Source organism: Coregonus lavaretus, assembly GCF_964263955.1.
Source record: "Coregonus lavaretus genome assembly, contig: HAP1_SCAFFOLD_331, whole genome shotgun sequence".
NCBI lineage: Eukaryota > Metazoa > Chordata > Actinopteri > Salmoniformes > Salmonidae > Coregonus > Coregonus lavaretus.
Genome location: NW_028162049.1, coordinates 311,676 through 333,552, shown reverse-complemented (window position 1 = coordinate 333,552; position 21,877 = coordinate 311,676). Strand labels below are relative to the sequence as shown.

The 21,877-nt window shown below is 45.4% G+C and overlaps 1 pseudogene across 1 annotated transcript in view; it reads left to right on the top strand.

Moving 5' to 3' along the window:
- The window catches only part of LOC311116577, a 38,449-nt pseudogene extending 17,859 nt beyond the window's left edge, over window positions 1-20,590 (top strand). The window contains exons 8-13 of the transcript in view: window positions 7,786-8,382; window positions 8,805-8,900; window positions 19,152-19,385; window positions 19,500-19,659; window positions 19,785-19,844; window positions 20,081-20,590. The product of the transcript in view is annotated as an uncharacterized misc_RNA (transcript). The remainder of the gene's footprint in view (window positions 1-7,785; window positions 8,383-8,804; window positions 8,901-19,151; window positions 19,386-19,499; window positions 19,660-19,784; window positions 19,845-20,080) is intronic.
- The last annotated feature ends 1,287 nt before the right edge of the window (window positions 20,591-21,877 follow it).

Sequence of the window (21,877 nt, the reverse complement as noted above, 5' to 3'; positions counted from 1 at the left end):
TGCAACTTTTCAGGGAAGTTAGGAACCAATATACACAAGCAGTCAGGAAAGCAAAGGCTAACTTTTTCAAACAGAAATTTGCATCCTGTAGCACTAACTCCAAAAAGTTTTGGGACACTGTAAAGTCCATGGAGAATAAGAGCACTTCCTCCCAGCTGCCCACTGCACTGAGGCTAGGAAACACTATCACCACCGATAAATCTACAATAATCGAGAATTTCAACAAGCATTTTGCTACAGCTGGCCATGCTTTCCATCTGGCTACCACTAACCCGGCCACCAACTCTGCACCCTCTGCTGCAACTTGCCCATGCCCCCCCCGCTTCTCCTTCACACAAATTCAGACAGCTGATGTTTTGAAAGCGCTGCAAAATCTGGACCCCTACAAATCAGCTGGGCTAGACAATCTGGACCCTTTCTTTCTAAAACTAGCCGCTGAAATTGTCGCTAACCCTATTACTAGTCTGTTTAACCTCTCTTTCATAATGTCTGAGATCCCCAGAGATTGGAAAGCTGCCGCGGTCATCCCCCTCTTCAAAGGGGGTGACACTCTAGATCCAAACTGCTACAGACCTATATCCATCCTGCCCTGCCTTTCGAAAGTATTCGAAAGCCAAGTTAACAAACAGATCATCGACCATTTCGAATACCACCGTACCTTCTCCGCTATGCAATCCGGTTTCCGAGCTGGTCACGGGTGCACTTCAGCCACGCTCAAGGTCCTAAACGATATTATAACCACGATTGATAATAGACAGTACTGTGCAGCTGTCTTCATCGACCTGGCCAAGGCTTTCGACTCTGTCAACCACCGCATTCTTATTGGCAGACTAAATAGCCTTGGTTTCTCAAATGACTGCCTCGCCTGGTTCACCAACTACTTCTCAGATAGAGTTCAGTGTGTCAAATCGGAGGGCCTGTTGTCTGGACCTATGGCAGTCTCTATGGGGGTGCCACAGGGTTCAATTCTTGGGCCGACACTTTTCTCCGTGTATATCAATGATGTCGCTCTTGCTGCTGGTGACTCTCTGATCCACCTCTACGCAGACGACACCATTTTGTATACATCTGGCCCTTCATTGGACACTGTGTTAACAAACCTCCAAACGAGCTTCAATGCCATACAACAATCCTTCAGTAGCCTCCAACTGCTCTTAAACACTAGTAAAACTAAATGCATGCTTTTCAATCGAACGCTGCTGGCACCCGCCCACCCGACTAGAATCACCACTCTCGACGGGTCTGACCTAGAGTATGTGGACAACTACAAATACCTAGGTGTCTGGTTAGACTGTAAACTCAACTTCCAGACTCACATAAAGAATCTCCAATCCAAAGTTAAATCTAGAATCGGCTTCCTATTTCGCAATAAAGCCTCCTTCACTCATGCTGCCAAACATGCCCTCGTAAAACTGACTATCCTACCGATCCTTGACTTCGGCGATGTAATTTACAAAATAGCCTCCAACACTCTACTCAGCAAATTGGATGTAGTCTATCACAGTGCCATCCGTTTTGTCTCCAAAGCCCCATACACTACCCACCACTGTGACCTGTACGCTCTTGTTGGCTGGTCCTCACTACATGTTCGTCGTCAAACCCACTGGCTCCAGGCCATCTATAAATCACTGCTAGGCAAATCCCCGCCTTATCTTAGCTCATTGGTCACCATAGCAGCACCCACCCGTAGTCTACGCTCCAGCAGGTATATCTCACTGGTCATCCCCAAAGCCAACACCTCCTTTGGTCGCCATTCCTTCCAGTTCTCTGCTGCCAATGACTGGAACGAACTGCAAAAATCTCTGAAGCTGGAGACTCTTATCTCCCTTAATAACTTTAAGCATCAGTTGTCAGAGCACCTTACCGATCACTGCATCTGTACACAGCCCATCCGAAATTAGCCCACCCAACTACCTCATCCCTATATTATTTATTTTGCTCTTTTGCACCCCAGTATCTCTATTTGCACATAATCTCTTGCACATCTAGCATTCCAGTGTTAATACTATTGTAATTATTCTGCACTATAGCCTATTTATTGCCTTACCTCCATAACTTGCTACATTTGCACACACTGTATAGATATTTTCTGTTGTATTTTCTGACTTTATGTTTTTTTTTTACCCCATATGTAACTCTGTGTTGTTTTTATTGCACTACTTTGCTTTATCTTGGCCAGGTCGCAGTTGTAAATGAGAACTTGTTCTCAACTGGCTTACCTGGTTAAATAAAGGTTAAATAAAAAAAATAAATAAAAAGGAGGACGGGCGGTGGACAATACAGGATACAGCCAGTTCATAGAGGAGCTGAAGGTGCTTTATGCTCAATACTGGCCAGAGGATGCAGGAGCACTGTATGGAGAAACAGTGATAGAATCTCTCTGCCAGAGGTTTGGCATTGACAGTCCACGTATGGTCATACGGGCCTACAGGCAGTACAGGGACTCCGATGGTAATGATAAAGGAGACTTTCCAGATGGACTTAAAGAGCTGTTGATGGTGGTCAGCACCATCCCCATCTCCAGATGGACTTAAAGAGATGTTGATGGTGGTCAGCACCATCCCCATCTCCAGATGGACTTAAAGAGATGTTGATGGTGGTCAGCACCATCCCATCGCCAGATGGACTTAAAGAGATGTTGATGGTGGTCATCACCATCCCCATCTCCAGATGGACTTAAAGAGATGTTGATGGTGGTCAGCATCATCCCCATCTGCAGATGGACTTAAAGAGATGTTGATGGTGGTCAGCACCATCCCCATCTCCAGTGCAGAAGGCCAGCAGGGATTTTCTCAAATGAATCTGATTTGCACCTCAACCCGCGCCTCTCTGCATACCTCCACCATATCAGGGCTACTCTATCTGAACCTTGTTGGCCCACCCCTGACCAAATTCAACCCAGTCCCCTGTGTGAGGTCATGGATTGCTAAAGGACCCAGACGTGTCACAGACACCAGGAGCAAAACAAGAAATAGGGAGGAGAAGACGCACCAGGAAATGGCCGTGTTGTGGGAGGTTCTGGAAAACTTTACAAACTTGTTCTGTACTGTGAAGTTAATCTGAATATGCGCTTCATATTATCAGATAGGCAGGAGGCCTATATACTATAATATGTGTTCTGCTGTAGCATACATTGATTTATTTTATTTGAAGTATATTCTGATATCAAATCAAATGTTTGTCCTACAGTGATGTCTTGAAAAGTATATGAAATGTGAGTATTGTAAGCCCCACCTCTGAGTATATGAAATGTGAGTCTTGTATTATGGATGGTTATAGTTAGTGTCATAGCACACACGTTTAAGGCATTACACAATTCATTAAAAGCATTATACATATGTACTTCATAGAAACTGTTACCCTTTACATATTCTAACCACTCTATTTAATTTATTCCATATTAAGGGCCCAAACCTAGGAACACAAATCTTAGTCTCTATTAACATTGCGTACAGTTCTCTCTCTCTCTCTCTCTCTCTCTCTCTCTCTCTCTCTCTCTCTCTCTCTCTCTCTCTCTCTCTCTCTCTCTCTCTCTCTCTCTCTCTCTCTCTCTCTCTCTCTCTCTCTCTCTCTCTCCCTCTAACCCCTCCCTCCCTCTAACCCCACCCTTCTGGCAGAACCAGGAAGTCCCACAAACTTTCTTCTGAGGAAACTAAACTGAGTCTCTGTGTCGTCTGTCTGTGTGAGAGTGAACAACCGTCCAAATGTCTCAGCAGGGAGTTCTGCTGGACCAGGACCAGTTATGTTGTTCTGTCTGTCTGGATCTACTGAAGGAGCCGGTCACCAAAACCCCCTTTTTTTTTGGGATGGGGGGGGGTAAAAGGATTACTTTATCCTATCCCAGGTATTCCTTAAAGAGGTGGGGTTTCAAATGTCTCTGGAAGGTGGTGAGTGACTCCGCTGTCCTGGCGTCGTGAGGGAGCTTGTTCCACCATTGGGGTGCCAGAGCAGCGAACAGTTTTGACTGGGCTGAGCGGGAACTATGCTTCCGCAGAGGAAGGGGAGCCAGCAGGCCAGAGGTGGATGAACGAAATGCCCTCGTTTGGGTGTAGGGACTGATCAGAGCCTGAAGGTACGGAGGTGCCGTTCCCCTCACAGCTCCATAGGCAAGCACCATGGTATTGTAACAGATGCGAGCTTCAACTGGAAGCCAGTGGAGTGTGCGGAGGAGCGGGGTGACGTGAGAGAACTTGGGAAGGTTGAACACCAGACGGGCTGCGGCATTCTGGATGAGTTGTAGGGGTTTAATGGCACAGGCAGGGAGCCCAGCCAACAGCGAGTTGCAGTAATCCAGACGGGAGATGACAAGTGCCTGGATTAGGACCTGTGCCGCTTCCTGTGTAAGGCAGGGTCGTACTCTCCGAATGTTGTAGAGCATGAACCTACAGGATCGGGTCACCGCCTTGATGTTAGCGGAGAACGACAGGGTGTTGTCCAGGGTCACGCCAAGGCTCTTCGCACTCTGGGAGGAGGACACAACGGAGTTGTCAACCGTGATGGCGAGATCATGGAACGGGCAGTCCTTCCCCGGGAGAAAGAGCAGCTCCGTCTTGCCAAGGTTCAGCTTGAGGTGGTGATCCGTCATCCATAGTGATATGTCTGCCAGACATGCAGAGATGCGATTCGCCACCTGGTTATCAGAAGGGGGAAAGGAGAAGATTAGTTGTGTATCGTCAGCGTAGCAATGATAGGAGAGGCCATGTGAGGATATGACAGAGCCAAGTGACTTGGTGTATAGTGAGAATAGGAGAGGGCCTAGAACTGAGCCCTGGGGGACACCAGTGGTGAGAGCACGTGGTGCGGAGACAGCTTCTCGCCACGCCACTTGGTAGGAGCGACCGGTCAGGTAGGACGCAATCCAAGAGTGAGCCGCGCCGGAGATGCCCAGCTCGGAGAGGGTGGAGAGGAGGATCTGATGGTTCACAGTATCAAAGGCAGCAGACAGGTCTAGAAGGACAAGAGCAGAGGAGAGAGAGTTAGCTTTAGCTGTGCGGAGAGCCTCCGTGACACAGAGAAGAGCAGTCTCAGTTGAATGACCAGTCCTGAAACCTGACTGGTTAGGATCAAGAAGGTCATTCTGAGAGAGATAGCAAGAGAGTTGGCTAAAGACGCCACGCTCAATAGTTTTGGAAAGAAAAGAAAGAAGGGATACTGGTCTGTAGTTGTTGACATCAGAGGGATCGAGTGTTGGTTTTTTGAGAAGGGGTGCAACTCTCGCTCTCTTGAAGACGGAAGGGACATAGCCAGCGGTCAAGGATGAGTTGATCAGCGAGGTGAGGTAGGGGAGAAGGTCACCGGAGATGGTCTGGAGAAGAGAGGAGGGGATGGGGTCAAGCGGGCAGGTTGTTGGGCGGCCTGCAGTCACAAGTCGCAAGATTTTATCTGGAGAGAGAGGGGAGAAAGAAGTCAAAGCATAGGGTAGGGCAGTGTGAGCAGGACCAGCAGTGTCATTAGACTTAACAAACGAGGATCGGATGTGGATGACCCCTTGTGAGACCATATGCTGGTGCGGTTGGCCCTGGGTTCCTCCTAATGCAAGACAATGCTAGACCTCATGTGGCTGGAGTGTGTCAGCAGTTCCTGCAAGAGGAAGGCATTGATGCTATGGACTGGCCCGCCCGTTCCCAAGACCTGAATCCAATTGAGCACATCTGGGACATCAAGTCTCGCTCCATCCACTAATGCCACGTTGCACCACAGACTGTCCAGGAGTTGGCGGATGCTTTAGTCCAGGTCTGGGAGGAGATCCCTCAGGAGACCATCCGCCACCTCATCAGGAGCATGCCCAGGCGTTGTAGGGAGGTCATACAGGCACGTGGAGGTCACACACACTACTGAGCCTCATTTTGACTTGTTTTAAGGACATTACATCAAAGTTGGATCAGCCTGTAGTGTTGTTTTCCACTTTATTTTAAAGGGCGACTCCAAATCCAGACCTCCATGGGTTGATACATTTGATTTCCTTTGACAATTTTCGTGTGATTTTGTTGTCAGCACATTCAACTATGTAAAGAAAAAAGTATTTAATAAGATTATTTCATTCATTCAGATCTAGGATGTGTTATTTTGTGTTCCCTTTATTTTTTTGAGCAGTGTATACACACACACACACTCCGGACACTAACATTGCTCGTCCCAATTTTTTTACATTTCTTAATTCCATTCCTTTACTTTTTAGATTAGTGTGCATTGTTGTGTATTGTAAGTTATTACTGCACTGTTGGAGCCAGGAACACAAGCATTTCGCTACACCCGCAATAACATCTGCTAAATATGTGTATGCGACCAATAAAATGTGATTTGATTTTTGAAAGTGTTCCATAATCCTCAATCCACGTTGCGTCTTGCCTAAGAACAGCTCTTAGCTGTAGTACTGTAAATTGGCTATATACCACACCTCCTCAGGCCTTATTGCTTAATTTAAACAAGTAAGTGTATTATAAGGCATTATAAAGATCATTAAAATAATTACACATATGTAGTTCATAGAAACTGTTATCCTTTATATATTCTAACAACTCACATTTTAAGATTAATTATTTCACTTGTTCCATGTTAAGGGCTCTAACCTAGGAATGTTGTGGAAAATAACCACTATACTTTATTACAAATAAGGTCTTACAGAGTTTTTGTTGCATCAAGAAATGACTTTATTTTACGCTGCTGCTACTCTGTTAAGTATTTATGCATAGTCACTTTAACTCTACCCACATGTACATATTACCTCAACTACCTCAACTAGCCGGTGCCCCCGCACATTGACTATGCAACGGTACCCCCCTGTATATATAGCCTCCCTACTGTCACTTTATTCTATTGTATATATAGCCTCCCTACTGTCACTTTATTTTTTTACTTCTGCTCTTTTTTTCTCAACACTTTTTTGTTGTTGTTTTATTCTTACTTTTTTGTTTAAAATAAATGCACTGTTGGTTAAGGGCTGTAAGTAAGCATTTCACTGTAATGTCTGCACCTGTTGTATTCGGCGCATGTGACCAATAAAATTTGATTTGATTTGATTTGATTTGATTTGATTTGATCAAGAAATGACTTTATTCAAGTTTTCAACAAAGCCGATACCAGTCTGCAGAGTGGTACACCGTTCTTGCGGTCTCCCTCCATTTTATATAGTCCTCTTCAGTTTTCCCGCTCTTTTGTTGCCCCGCCCACTTCCTTTGTCTCTGAGAGCAGCTAAACTCAACTTTCATTAAATTCAGAGTACTACAATCAATCAATCCTTATCTTGCAAAAACACTCATGTTTAGTTTAAACTCTGTTCAACCCTGGCTCTTTTCACTGTGTTTGAAGACAAAAACAAATGGCCCCAAGCTAGTTTCAGTCTCTCATCAGATAAGACAGCCATGGATTTAAGTAAGAGCAAGCACTCTGACCCTAGGGCAGATTCCCGCTCTACTCACCCACACAGTGAAATTAAATGACCCAATACAATTCCTGGCCCAGTAACAAAGAATTCTAACTTTATGCTCTTGATTAACCCAGTTCTACCTCATAGTCCATCAAACTCTACAATTTATTAATACTAATTCACCACAGGAACAAAACTATTTGTCTCCCTCTTGCTGTTGCATGCAGTCCCTCTCTCGCTTCTTCCATTCCTCAAACCTCTCCCTCCCTCCCTCCCTCCCTCCCTCCCTCCCTCCTTAAAACCCCACCCCTCTGGCACAACCAGGAAGTCCATCCCTCTCCACAAACTCTCTTCTGTGGAAACAAAACTGATCTGAGTCTCTGTGTCGTCTGTCTGTGTGAGAGTGAACAACCGTCCAAATGGCTCATCAGGGTGTTCTGCTGGACCAGGACCAGTTCTGTTGTTCTGTCTGTCTGGATCTACTGAAGGAGCCGGTCACTACTGCCTGTGGACATAGTTACTGTAGGAGCTGTATTGAGGGCTGCTGGGATCAGGATGTTCTGAAAGGGGTCTATAGCTGTCCTCAGTGCAGACAGACCTTCACTCCAAGGCCTAATCTGAGGAAAAATAACATGTTGGCTGAAGTGGTGGAGAAACTGAAGAAGACAGGACTCCAGGCTGCTCCCCCTCCTGCTCTGTGCTATGCTGGATCTGGAGATGTGGTGTGTGATTTCTGCACTGGGACCAGAAAGCAGAAAGCCCTCATGTCTTGTCTGGCGTGTCTGGCCTCTTACTGTGAGACTCACCTCCAACCTCACTATGAATTTCCCGCTTTCAAGAAGCACAAGCTAGTCAGAGCCACCGCACAACTACAGGAGAAGGTCTGCTCTGATCATGACAAACTGCTGGAGGTTTTCTGTCGTACCGATCAACAGTGTATCTGTATGCTGTGTACAATGGATAAACATAAAAGCCATGATACAGTGTCAGCTGCAGCAGAGAGGACTGAGAAACAGGTAAGACCAGAACAACTTGTTGGTGACTTTCTGATAAACAAAGACTTAAAGATACAGTAGGAACTAAAGCTGTTTCAATATGAGAGAATTCAAATCAAATTGATCCTCAGCAGAACAAATATGAACACAAACCTTGAGTATATTGAGTTTGCTCTAAATGTATCACCATTATCTAAAATCAAACCTTATTATCATTCTGAATGCCATTTTATGAGTCCAAAGTAAAGTCTCAACCCCCTGATACATGTACGTCTACCATATCTATAATCATTCACATAGCAACATAAAAATATATAATGTTGGAAAGGGACTTCCTCAAGAATTTAGACCTTTCTCCCTATGTGCCCTATGTCACATTACTATACTATTGATCTACTGGACAAATAAAGCTTGATAGCTCATTGAAGAGTGATTCTCCACAGAGGCAGCTGGGGATGAGTCAGCAGAAGATCCAGCAGAGATTCCAGGAGAGAGAGAAGGAGCTGAAGGAGCTCCAACAGGCTGTGGAGTCTCTCAAGGTGAGTATTGTTGACCAGAGGAGACACACCATTTCACTTCTCTCCTACAGTCAGAGAGAGAGGGAGAGGGGCCCGTCTCCTATCCCACTGAGCCCACTGTTGGGAACAGGCTGTCTGGACCCCTTTCAGAGAATAGACTACTTAATATAACCAGCGGAATATGAACCCAGGTCTACCATACCTATTGGGCTGTGGGCCAACACTAATATTTTAGTCAAAGGCGGGGCTAAATCATCACATAATCTTGAGTAACCATGACTGACTCATGTCCCCTATACATTAACATTTTATACATTTTAGTCATTTAGCAGACGCTCTTATCCAGAGCGACTTAAAGTTAGTGAGTGCATACATTATTATTTTTTCATACGTGGAGCTCTCAATTCAATTCAATTCAATTCAAAAGGGCTTTATTGGCATGGGTAATATATGTTTACATTGCCAAAGCAAGTGAAATAGATAATAAACAAAAGTGAAATAAACAGTCAGAAATGAACAGTAAACATTACACTCACAAAAGTTTCAAAGGAATAGAGACATTTCAAATGTTATAATTCAAGTGCAAACAGAGTGAGCCATGCGCCAGACAGAGTTCTGGAGGTGAAATGGAAAAGAATGAGGGAGAGTTAAGTGAGGTAGAAGGTGTGGTGAAGAGCTCAGAACCAGAGCTTGGCATCAATGGACATGATAAAGAAGAATCTGCTGCAGTAGGAGTTACATTGTTGGAGAAAGTGGATCCATACCTTTTGGCAGATCCATTTGTGGTTTCAGGGTGGGAGGGAAAGGAGTTGGGTGCAGTTGAATCAGTGAAGGTAACCTGTAGTGGACTTGTGATATTTGTTTGTGTTTCTTCTGACCAGAGGGAGTGGGCGCTCCGCAACTTGGGTCAAGATCTGTTTCTTGCTTTGCTCTTAGGAACAGGGCACCATTGAAAGGAGTGATTTCTGGGGTAGCGGTAAGTGTGGAGGTGGAGCAATTCAATTTGAAGATTCCTGGGGCCTCATGTATCAATCTTGCGTACGCACGAAAACACGGCGTATGCCAGCTTTCACGTTCACGGTCAGATATACTAACAGTGAAATTAACGTAAGAATGTGCGTTCTTCCACGTAAACTTCAGGCCTGGCGTACGTACATTTTTGTGATGTTTGTCCGTTGGCGACTCATAGAGGCAATAAAGTGAAGTGGCAAACATTACACTACGAACTGTTCTATCGCACCTGCCAGATATTGCTTATAATTTGTAATTGATAAATGATTTGCCATATTATTGTCACACGAGTCTTATTAGAATATTCTATTAATTATGCAATTAAGTAAGAACATATATAAAGGATGTGAAAATTTATACAACCCGTCTAGCAATGGCAGCTTTGGCTTTATTAGAAGACATTTTCAATGGACAAATCCGGAGAGAACGAGTTTTTAGGGACCATGGTGATTTTCTGGCCCACGACGATGACTGGCTCATCAGCCGTTTCAGATTTCCAAGGGCTATACTCTTGGAGCTCTGCGCTGAGTTGGGTCCGAATTTGGAAAGAGAGACAGTGAGGAGCCACGCATTACCCGTTCCTTTACAGGTGCTTACTACACTTGGTTTCCTAGCAACCGGTTCTTTCCAAAGAGAACTGGCAGACCGCTCAGGAATAAGCCAGTCGTGTTTGAGCCGTGCAATGCCACCTGTATGGGACGGCATCATCCGCTTGTCTACCAGGTATATAACGTTCCCATACGATGCAGGTGACCAGCCAAACATCAAAGCGCAATTTGCAGCGATAGCCGGTTTTCCTAATGTAATCGGAGCGATCGACTGCACACATATTGCTATAAAGGCGCCATCTGAAGACGAATTTGTATATGTGAATCGGAAACATTTCCATTCAATAAATGTGCAGATTATATGTGATGCAGAAATGCGCCTAACAAATATTGTGGCAAGGTGGCCTGGGTCAACCCATGATTCATATATCCTTACAAACAGCATGGTTGGGATGAGACTCCAAGCTGGCAGGGTGCGTGATGGGTGGCTACTTGGTAAGTTATGCATTTAAATGTATGGTTCTATCTAAAAGTAAAATGTTTGTGTCTGTAATTATTATTACTGCCCATCAGGAGACAGTGGTTATCCACTAAAGACGTGGCTGTTAACCCCCCTCACCAACCCACAAACTGACCGAGAGCGCAGATACAATGATGCCCATTCCCGCACTCGGTCAGTTGTGGAGCGGGCGATTGGGCAGCTGAAATGTCGGTGGCGCTGCCTTGACAGGACCGGGGGGATGCTGTTATACCGCCCTGACAAGGTTTGCCGCATCATACTGGCCTGTGGAGTGCTGCACAATGTCGCGCACAGGCATGGCATACCCCTTGGTGAGGTGGGGGCACCGCCAGATGACCCTGACCCAGGACCAGTATATGTGCAGCACAATCAACAAGCCATTCAGGCCCGTCAACGTGTAATTGCGACAATATAAATGGTACTCAGACACAAAGTTCATTTTTTGACCAATTCTTTTAATGAATGGCTTATTTCTGTGAGTGCGTCAGTGACATTTTTAAGGTGACTGTTCATTTCTTCAATGGCCTTAACAATTTGTTGTTGTGACTCCAGAACAGCATGCGTCAAGACACGGCCAGATGGACGGGCTTCAGCACTGGGGGGAACATTAGAGACACGGGAGACGCTGGACTGAATGGGCTCTGGCTGCTCAGGTGGTGCGGACTCTGAGTGCGTGCCAGTGGACGTTCCTGCGGTTCCTAAGTCCAATTAAACACAGGCACATCTTAACAGTAATTTGAGTCTGTTCCTTATTAATGGGTACACGCATTTGCAATAAAAGCAGTGGATACGTGAAATCTCTGGTGTACCTTTTGCTATATTGCATGCATTTTAAAATTAAACGGTGGCTGGCTATGTATATCAAAGTTAAGGAAATAAATCTGAGTCACCTTGCTGGCAGTCCTGTAGTATATCCGAGTCTCCTACATCAGCGGATACGATTCCGGAGATTAACGTGTCTCCTACAATAGAGGCAACTCTCTGATCAAAGGGTGCAAGTTCATCCGTCCCTGTACCACCGCCTGTTCTGCCCACACTTTGTCGGTGCGCAGCAGTTCTCCGCTTAACTTCCACCTTTATGTCTGACCATTTCTTCTTCAGTTCATTTACGGTGCGACTCTCAGATCCCACCGCGTTGACGGCATCAGACAAACTCGCCCACTCTTTTTTCTTTCTTTTGTTATTAATTCCAGAGGACAGATTTCCAAATAAAATCTTTTTTCTTGTTTCTACCTCTGATAGTAGCACCTCTAATTCGTTTTCAGTGAAATTTCGTTTCTTGCTTGCTTTAGCCATGTTCTTGCAGGTTTCTTTTGCCAAATTGGACTAATTACCATATTTAAATTGATTTAATTGAGGGAGGAGACAGGGTGTGGTGTGGTGCTCGTGCATGTGCGCTCAATTTCGCGTTGATTGGGATGTACAAAGAGAATGTATGTGGAATGCTGCGTACGCAGAGATTCATACATCAGATTTTTTTGGTGCGTACGCACATTTATGGCTTTGTCCGTACGCAATGTTTTAGTATGAATTCAACGCAAGTCTTTGTACATGAGGCCCCTGGTGTTTGTGATGCCTGCCGTTTGGTGTGACAGTCATGTTAGGATATATCAGTTATCCTGTTAGAGCTTTTGTGCCGAATCCACTGCACTGTTTCAGGTGCAACGTTTATGGTCATGTTGCAGCAGTTTGTAGGAGGGGGATTCCAAGATGTGGGAATTGTGCAGGAGGGCATGGGATAGAGGATTGTGTAGTTTCGGTGGATAAAGTTGTGTGTGTCAACTGTAGGGATGCCCATGTTGCTGGGGATCTGAAGTGTCCGGTGCGAGTGAGGTAGGTTGAGGTGGCTTGAGTCAGAGTAGTGCAGAAGGTGTCGTATGCTGAGACAGTGAAGAAAGTAGAGGCGGATGTGTCAAGGGTGAGAGATCCTGAGAGGATCCCTGTGAGTAGTAGATCTGTGCCAGCACAGAGGGATAGGCCAACGAGTGATATAAGCTTCAGTAAAGTTAGCTTCTTACCATTCATAGCAATGTTTATTAACTGTACTGCAGAAATGGAATGTAAATCACAGAAAATATATGTTGTGGTGGCAGCTGCAGAGAAGTATTTGGGCATACGAGATTTGACTTCAGAAGAGTTACAGGGTGTGTTGAGTGGTGGTGTTCCGTCCTCCCAGGCCGTTGGCATGGTGCAGGAGCAGATAGGGTCAAAGTAGTGGAATGGGGTAGTGGGTATTTAATGAGTGTAGGGTTAGTTGGAAGGGTGTTTTTTGTATTATTACAAAGTATAATGGATTGATATTATAGTCCATTTGGGGGCGGTAATGCAACATATTGGATACCAACCACCGTTAAACTCCAAAGAAGAAGAACCGTTATATTATGGCTTTGTACAGAGTTGTAACGATGTCTCTGTCTCTCTCATTCCATCACTTTTATGGTAGTTGGTTTTGTGAGTCTCTGGTTATGAATGGGGTGCTGACAGACAAACGTTGATGGATATTTATAGAGCTCTGATCAGGACGACAATTGATTACAGGTGTGTCGTTTATGGAGCAGAGGCAAAGACTTGCCTTCAGAACCTGGACAGAATACAGTATTTAGCTTTAAGGATATGTATTGGTGCATTTAAATCAACATCTGTATGTGCCTTACTAGTGGAGGCAGGTGAGATGCCTTTGGATATACAGCGTAAAAAATGGTCATTATCTTATTGGGTTAGGTTGAAAGGCTGTGAAGTTGAGCATCCCACTGCTACTGTTCTAGATGACTGTTGGGAATATACTAGTAGACAAGGCAGTGGTTTTGGTTGGACAGTTGGAAAGCTTGCTGATGAGAGTGGTTTGAGGCAGTTGGAGGTTGGCCCTTCTGTGGTGATAGGGGATGTTCCTCCATGGTTACTCCCAGACCCAGTTGTTGATCTAACCTTGGTAGAGAAAAGGAAAGATTGGTCAGAAGTCAGTGATATAGGGAAAATGGTTGACAATTACATTGTTAGAAGTTTTTATGCTTTTTTACGGCTTTTCACAGATGGATCCAAGGACCCAGATAGTGGGCTTCATAGGAGCAGGCGTTTACATTCCTGAATCTGATGTGCAGATATGTAGAAGACTAACAGATGAACTGTCAGTATACTCAGGTGAACTGTTGGCGATAATAGTTGCCCTCCAGTGGGTGGAGGACATACAACCTGTTAGAATTATAGTATGCTCAGATTCTCTGTCTGTATTGAATAGTTTATCATCTGGTAAATCTAATAGGAGTGACCTACTATTGGAGGTATTAATGTTATTATGGAGAATTGAGAGAATGGGTGTAGTAGTGAGATTCTTCTGGGTCCCAGCACATTCGGGTGTGGAAAGGAATTAAATTGTAGACCAGTTAGCTAAAAGAGCTTGGAAACTAGATATAATTTATATTAATGTTCCACTGAGTAGAGGTGAGGCCAAATGTAAGATCAGAGATATTTTGATAGATGTGTGGCAGAAGAGATGGAACTCTGAGCACAAGGGCCGGCATTTATATGCCCTCCAAAAAAGGTCGATGGACCAAGATTCAAAGGTCAGATTAGGAAGGAAGAGGTGGTGTTTACTCGATTGCGCTTAGGACATTGTACATTGAACTCGTCATTACATCTGGTTGGCAAGCATGGGAATGGTTTGAGTCTGGAGGGTATGGTCGATGAAACGGTGGAGCATGTGTAGTTATATTGTTGTAAGTATGTTGAAGAGAGGGAAAGATTGAAGTGTAGGGTCATTGAGGTTGGACTGGGTTGGGGGGGTTTGAAGAGATTTTGGGGATGGGGGAGGGTATATTAGAAGTTAGTAGGGCTCTTTTTTATTTTCTCAGAAGTACTGAGTTAGGTAGGAGGATTTAGAAATGTTGGAAACCATGATTGACCACACACTCCAGCACAGTAGGTGGCGGCATGCACCTTTAACGTTGGTTTGTGGACCGCCATTATTTCATAGAAGAAGAAGTTGGTCGCGTGAGAGTTTTGTGGTTCGTGAGGTGGGCATCTATTCTTTTTTCTTTAATCATTATAGTAATGAAGTATAATTTCAAAACATGACCATAAAAACAGGTAATAATAAACATGAATCATCATTATATTACTTCACAGTAATGTGTTTTCAGTCCTTCCTCTTGCGTTAGCAGTGTGGAAAGGGACAGTAAAAAGTTCAGGCAGGAGGAGTTTTCCTGTGAGGGGGAGTGGTGGTGTATCCAGGGAGAGAACTAAACTAATCTTCTGAAATGTCATTCATGGTCTTATGCTGCCATCTATTGGAATTATTAAGCAACTGCAGTAGTACTGAATAAATAGTTTTTCCTTACTAATCCTTACTAAAATAGTGATTACTCAGAATTGCAAAATAAATGGCAGGGGTACCAGGAGGGAGGAGAGTAAATTTTTTACATTTTAGTCATTTAGCAGATGCTCTTATCCAGCGCGACTTACAGTTATTGAGTGCATACATTTCCATACTGTCCCCCCATGGGAAACGAACCCACAACCCTGCCGTTGCAAGCGCCATGCTCTACCAACTGAGCTACACGGTAGTAGTGCATGGCCAAGTGGTGGTGCGCAGGCCGTAGAGAAAGCGGTGGTGGGGAGGGTTGCAGCTGGGCTACATGAGCTGAGGCAGGTTTCTGTAGTAACAGAGACTCCGGTGGGCGAAGGCTTGGTGGGCTCATCCCAGGAAATATTGCCTGTCATTGGGGAAGAGGCTCTGATCAGGGGGGAAGTGCAGGGGGGCAGAGACTGGGGAGGAGGAGGACGGTACCGTACCAATGGAGGAGGAGGAAGAGGGGGGAGGTGAGTCTGCGGGAGCGGAGGACAAGGCGTCTCGTTTTCAGACGGCTCATTGGATCCAGAGCTGACAGCCAGTCAGGCTGAGGGCCCAGTATATACGGTGAGAGAACTTTCTAGGTTCCTGATGGAGACTAAAGGGGAAAAAGAAGGTTCTGCTGGAGTCTTATTTGATTGATCCTGGAAGGTTTGTAAGGTCAGTACAACACGTGATGAAGTATGAGGGGTTTAGTGTCCTCTCACCCAGGAAGCGGTATAGGCTGAGAAAATGGGTCATGGGTTCTTAAGGGCATGTCTTCAGAATCTGCTTAAATTGATGTTTTTTTCTGGCATGGCGGCTTTATGGGCTTCTCTACTGGTTTCTGATTGTGGTGATTTCCCTCCCACCTCTTATGGAGATTTCACGGTTAGTCTTCCTTAACATGAACGGCGGCAAAGACTGGGGGAATATGTAAACCAAAAACCTTGAAATGCCATGGCAGAAATCTTAGTGCAGGGGTAGCAAAAGAGGTGTGTAAGGGTAGGTTGTTAGTGTTTTAGAGCCCAAATAATGACCTTGTCTTTGCTTTCATAAATGTGTCTGCACCTGGTCCTCTGTAGCTCAGCTGGTAGAGCACGGCGCTTGTAACGCCAGGGTAGTGGGTTCGATCCCCGTGACCACCCATACACAAAAAAAAAAATATATATATATATATATATGCACGCATGACTGTAAGTCGCTTTGGATAAAAGGGTCTGCAAAATGGCACGTTATATTATATTATAGTACAGGGCTCAGTTCTCTGTTTCACCAGAGGGGTTGGAAAAACAGAGTGGGGAAACCAAGAAAATCCCTTGTTTTACGTTTGTCTGATGGGCGGGTAACTTCTGTTGTGGGGAGATGAGGGAGCCTGATGGGTGGGTAACTTCTGTTGTGGGGGAGATGAGGGAGCCTGATGGGTGGGTAACTTCTGTTGTGGGGAGATGAGGGAGCCTGAAGGGTGGGTAACTTCAGTTGTGAGGAGATGAGGGAGCCTGATGGGTGGGTAACTTCTGTTGTGGGGAGATGAGGCTGTGGAGTTGTACTCTGATTTATAGAGGGCAGAACTCTGTGGTCCTCTGTAGCTCAATTGGTAGAGCATGGCGCTTGTAATGCCAGGGTAGTGGGTTCGATCCCCGGGACCACCCATATGTAAAAATGTATGCACATGACTGTAAGTCGCTTTGGATAAAAGCGTCTGCAAAATGGCATATTATTATTATCCTGGGTTTTCTCAGGTTCTGCTCACAGACCTTTCCAAACTCTCTCTGTCACAGAGAAATCAAATAGACCTTTCCCTGGCCTTACACAAACTCTCAGCTGCTGTCTCTCAGACGGTCTGCCTGTGGATTTTTATAAAAAGTTCTGGGGAATTATTGGACAGAACGTGTGTTGCGTGAATGCGTCGGGGTGGGGGAGCTGTCGCTAAGCTGTAGATGGGAGGCTTTGACTCTCCTGCCCAAAATAGGGATTTGAGCGACATAAAGAACTGGAGGCCTGTGGCATTGCTCTGTGTGGAATATAAGGTCTTTGCCAAGGTCCTCGTTAACAGACTCAAACGTACTGTGTACCAGGACGCTCAATCACAAACAATCTGTTCATAATCAGGAGAAAGCCTTTGATAGGGTGGACCATGAATATCTGTTCAATGTGTTGTTTTGGTTGTGGGGAGAATTTTGTGGCCTGTGTTCAAATGTTAAATAAATAAATATAAATAATATGCCATTTAGCAGACGCTTTTATTCAAAGCGACTTACAGTCATGCGTGCATACATTTTTGTGTATGGGTGGTCCCGGGGATCGAACCCACTACCCTGGCGTTACAAGCGCCGTGCTCTACCAGCTGAGCTACAGAGGACAACGTAATGTCACGGTCGTATGCTGGGGCTTCATGTATGGTCAAGGTGTGGGGAGGGCTCAGTAGGCCAGTCTGGGTAGGGATGGGCATTCACCAGGGATGCCCTCTGTCAGGGCAGCTATAGACTCTTGTTATTGAGCCCTTTCTGGGCCTGCTACGCAGGAGGCTACAGGGAGTGTGGGAGCCAGGCATAGGGTTGGGGACAGGCATAGCAGTGTCAGCATACGCTGATGACGTCTGTGTTGGTTAGGGATGAGCAGAACCTACAGGCCCTGGAGAATAGTTTGAGGGTGTACGAGGGGGCGTCTTCTGCTTAGGGAAACTGGGGCAAGAGTGAGGCTCTGTTATGTGGGGCATGGAGGGACAGGGCACCTCCGCAGCTTCCAGGGGGGTTGCAATGGGGCTGTGAGTGGCTCAAGATGCTTGGGGTGTATCTGGGCTCGGAGGGTTGGGATAGGAAGAACTGGGAAGGAGTGTCACAAGCGGTGGTGTCGAGGCTGATGAAGTGGAGGTGGCTCATCTCCCAAGTGACATACAGAGGGGTGGTGCTGATCATCAACAACTTGGTGGCATCCTCTCTATGGCTTAAATTGGCCATTCTCAACGCCCCCGATGGTCTGCTTGTGGACCTGCAGCTCAAGTTAGTGCATTTTTTCTGGTGAGGGTGGCAGCGTTCTGACTCAGCAGCACAGAGACTACTGTACCGTATGGAGGTGGGCTGGAGGGAACCAGCATGTGCTCTGTTGAGGAGGGCTGGTGGTTTGGGGCTGGATCAGCAGCTCTTCATCATGCGGCAGGAGAGACTCAATACAGCAGGGGTCTCTGATTTCTATGCTGCAGTACTGAGGGCTGGAGCAGCCTGAGGAGGGGCCACCACCGTTTCCACCACTGCAAGTGACAGCAGAGACTGGGGACTGGCAGGAGAGTCTGGAGGACTTACTGACTTTTAACACTCTGAGCTTAGTGGGAGTGAAGGGGCATCAGTGGCAGGGGGTTGTGGGGGCTGAGAGCATGGCAGGGTATAGGTGGAGGGGCTCTATAAGCTCCCTGTGCTGGAAAGGTCAGGGGTCCTCCAGTGGAGGGTATTACATGGAGCCCTGGACACCAATAGCTGGTTGGCTCGGGTTGACCTGGGAGTTGGGGAGGGGTGTCCGTTTTCTGCAATGACAGACTGTTCATCATGTTTTTTCTGTGTTGCCAGGGTAATGCCATTACTGTTGACGCCTTAGGGTTGAGTTTGAGTTGTACAAAATGATCAACAGTGTGGAGATGTTTCAGGAGGTATGGGGGCTCAGGGGGGCTGTCTGTACGGCTGGAGAGGAGGGGTTGGATGGACGGTTGGAATGTGGTGCTGGTTGGTGTATTGTACTGTGGTGTTGGGTACTGGATAATGTGATTGTGTGGAGGTTGTGGTGGCACGCAATGTGCTTTTAGGGGTGGGGGTGTTAGTGTAATGAGGATGGCTCATTAAAGTAAGACAAGTCAGTCTCTCTCTCTCTCTTAACAGAGCTCTGCACAGGCAGCAGTGGAGGACAGTGATAAGATCTTTACTGAGCTGATCCGCTCCATTGAGAGAAGGCGCTCTGAGGTGAAGGAGCTGATCAGAGCCCAAGAGAAGGCTCAAGTGAGTCAAGCTGAAGGACTCCTGGAGCAACTGGAGCAGGAGATAGCTGAGCTGAGGAAGAGAAGCACTGAGCTGGAGCAGCTCTCACACACAGAGGATCACATCCATTTCCTCCAGGTAACTAAACTGCCTTGATACATGTGATATTAAATTAAAACTCTCAATCATTTGGTTCTGCTCTCTCTCTCTCTCTCTCTCTCTCCCTCTCTCTCTCTCTCTCTCTCCCCCCAGAGTTATCAGTCTCTCTCCAGTACCAGTGTATCTTCAGACTTACCCAGCATCGTTGTCCGTCCTCTTCAGTACTTTGGAGATGTGAGTAAGACTGTGTCTGAACTGAGAGAGAAACTAGAAGGCTTCCTTAAAGGAGAATGGACCAAGATCTCCACTACAGGTGTGTTGAAAATAATAAGAACATCAACTTTAGACCATTGAAAGTTCCCTACTAGTCATATACATGTGGAATATGGTATGATGATAACATTCCCTCTCTCTGTGAATGTGTTTGTGTGTCTGTAGTGAATATAGTGGATGTTGTACTGCCTCCAGAGCCCAAGACCAGAGAACAGTTCTAACAATGTGAGTCTCTTTATTCTGAAGTAACTAACAGTCTCTTTTTACTGACACTCCTAACAATCCCTCTAGAATTATATAGCAATAGTAGATCTAATCAAAGACTGGGTATCTATCTGACTCCTCATATTTCTCTGATTTGATCTCTGCTGTGCTCTAATCAAAGACAGGGTTGATACAGTATCTGACTTCACTTATTGTTCTAACTCCCCTCATTGGTCTCTGCTCTGCTCTTCTCCCAGATTCCTGTCAGCTCACACTGGACCCAAACACAGCACACACGCCTCTCTCTGTCTGAAGGGAACAGAAAGGTGACCTATACAGGCCAAGTCCAACGATATCCTGTTCATCCAGACAGATTCACAAACATCTACCAGGTTCTGTGTAGAGAGGGTCTGTCTGGACGCTGTTACTGGGAGGTGGAGTGGAGTGGGGGGTTTGTTGTTACAGCAGTCTCATATAAAGACATCAGCAGAACAGAGAGAGATGTTGGATTTGGAGAGAATGACAAGTCCTGGATTTTACAGTGCTATAGTGGTAGTTATTGGTTCATACACAATAATGTTGAGACTGAAGTATCAGGCCCTCAGTCCTCCAGAGTAGGAGTGTACCTGGATCACAAGGCAGGTACTCTGTCCTTCTACAGTGTCTCTGACACAATGACCCTCCTCCACAGAGTCCAGACAACATTCACTCAGCCCCTCTATTCAGGGTTTAGTCTCTTTGGTACTGCTGAGCTGGTTAAACTGTAGTAGGGTCCACATAGATACTAGTCATGCTGGTGTAGTCTATAGCTGAGCTGGTTAAACTGTAGTAGGGTCCACATAGATACTAGTCATGCTGGTGTAGTCTATAGCTGAGCTGGTTAATCTGTAGTAGGGTCCACATAGATACTAGTCATGCTGGTGTAGCCTATAGCTGAGCTGGTTAAACTGTAGTAGGGTCCACATAGATACTAGTCATGCTGGTGTAGTCTATAGCTGAGCTGGTTAAACTGTAGTAGGGTCCACATAGATACTAGTCATGCTGGTGTAGTCTATAGCTGAGCTGGTTAAACTGTAGTAGGGTCCACATAGATACTAGTCATGCTGGTGGTGATGGTCCCCAGATGTGATGATTCATTCTGCTCTGTTTTTATGTACAATTATTTGACTGATTTGATCTTCAGAAGATGTTATGAATTACAATTCAATGCATTCATATTTTTTTAAGTGCAATGTTTTAATCTTATATATTCACATTAATCATGATGTATGCTGTTAATGTATGTTGGTTGTCATTCAGAACCATTGAAATGTTTTCTCAATTGGTTCTCTGTCTCAATGTAATTTTCCTCAGTATCATGGAACAGGTAGTGTTACTTACTTGCTAATTGAACTATATGGGCCGGTTTCCCGGACACAGATGAAGCCTAGTCCTAGACTAAAAAGCATGCACAATGGAGATGTCCGGGAAACCGGCCCTAAGTTTGGCATCTTTTATTCTCCCATACTGCTCAGTCAAGCAGCAATAAACCTGTCCAGTAGGTGGTGATATTAACCAAACAATAATAACCCAGCAGATATCTTGACTTGCCACTCAGTATATCAGTAATGTTCAGAATTGTACTTTAATATCATTGGAGATTGATGGTCTTTTTAATCCACTACCCAGAGTCAGGAACAGATGAAGTTCGGTCTGCTACTGTTCAGTTATAAATATGATTCATGGTGATGGGAAATAAAAAATCCATCTAGTAGTAGTTTTCCTTTGCTATTTATTCCAAGGTGTGTCTTTAACTTGTAAATGGATTGTGTTGAAGCTGGCATGTGGTGTGGATGATAGAATAGAGTGAATAGAGGAGAGAAGAGAGGAGGAGAGGAGAACATCATATAGAAGACAGATAAGATAGAGAGACAATTCATACCCAGGGGAGTTACTGATTCTGGCCCAAATGACACCCTGTTCCCTACGTAGTGCACTAGGCTACTTCTGACCAGATCTAAAGTAGTGCACTACATAGGGAATAGGGTGGAGATTTGCTCACTGTCATTAGAATG